The sequence below is a fragment of the Siniperca chuatsi genome, linkage group LG5 (genome assembly GCF_020085105.1).
Source record: "Siniperca chuatsi isolate FFG_IHB_CAS linkage group LG5, ASM2008510v1, whole genome shotgun sequence".
Taxonomy (NCBI): Eukaryota; Metazoa; Chordata; class Actinopteri; order Centrarchiformes; family Sinipercidae; genus Siniperca; species Siniperca chuatsi.
The window spans coordinates 29,757,032-29,758,458 of record NC_058046.1 but is presented as its reverse complement, the minus strand read 5'-3'; positions in this window follow the sequence as shown (position 1 = coordinate 29,758,458).

The window sequence follows — 1,427 nt, the reverse complement described above, 5'->3', positions numbered from 1 at the left end:
CTCTTTTGTTGTCTTTCCTGCTCATATTCAGTTTGCTGTTGCGAGTCCCCTGAATCATAAATAAGTTACAGAGAGCTGGCACAAAACAGCACAAAGGCAACAAAACAACCCAAATATCTCAAATGGGCTTCTCTCTCTGAGCTGTTGGTTTGACTTCATATCAGTAAAAAAATATTTAATCATTCTGCACTGTCCATGTTTTTCCTGCCTTTTGAATCTACAAAGACATTTCATGAATAGCGAGGCAGTAGGTGGAGAAAGAAAGGAATCTTTTCACTTTTCAAATCATTTCAGGGACAAGCTTATTAATGGTTGAGTGTGATTTAACAGCACTTGGCTAAAGTTTTTGGTCTTGATGTTGAGTGTCAGAGAACTATGACACGAATAGTGTGAATGAACTAAATAAGTACCTTTCTAGATTTAAAAGGTTTAATCACAGTTCTGTCCATCAGTTTTTTCCCAACAACTCTTTTGCAACCACTTCAGTTAAACACTGCAAACATCTTCATCTTATGAAGTTATTTCTGTCCACAATTGAGTCCTTAACCTTATTTTCTTAAAACAAGTGAAATCAACTTCTCTACATCTCTGTTTTGAAACAAGACAAATCAGCTTGCTGCACCAGAATCAAGTAAAATTGAATGAATTAATTGTATTTAATACTCAAGACAAGTTGTTTGTTCCCTTATATAAAAAATAAGACTTTAAGGACTCAGTTACAGACAAATTACTAAATAAAGGAGATCTTTACACATAGTTTTCCAAGTTTGCCATCTAAATACCTGAACATGTTGCAATAAAATGGAGGCAGAGAAAAAAGCTGACCGCCTGAATGAACACTGACAGGTAATAGAAAAAGATAGCAATCACTTTAACCTTGAGGAGACCCCTACTTAGTTTTGTTTAAGCCCATCACAGCGATTACAGAATTTAGCTTTAGCCTGCTAATCTGCTCTAGATCCACATTAAACTGGTCCTCAGGAGGCTGAGCAGAGGGGGTGTTTTGTGGGTGTGCATTAATATACAGCGCAGTCTCCCGAAGTATTTGGACTCTTGTTTTGGCTCTGTACTGCAGCACATTAGGTCTGAAATTGAAAAAAAAATTACTACGAGGCTAAAATACTGGCTTGCAGCTTTAATTCGAGGGTGTTTACATCCACATCTGGGGATTGTAACCCTTTTTATACATAACACCCCCAAGGGTAAGAAGGGCTACGAGTCCTACTGTTCACCAAATATGGATGTAAACAACCTCAAACACCCTTAAAGCTGAAAATTAGTCACTTAACTTTATATCCAACTCTGTCTCCTAATAATTAATTTCATATACAACTAATATAGCCTTAGCAAATACCATGCAGCGTATGTTTTTTTAATCAACATAACAGGGAAACTTTTATACTGAACGTATCTGAAATTTTAACCCG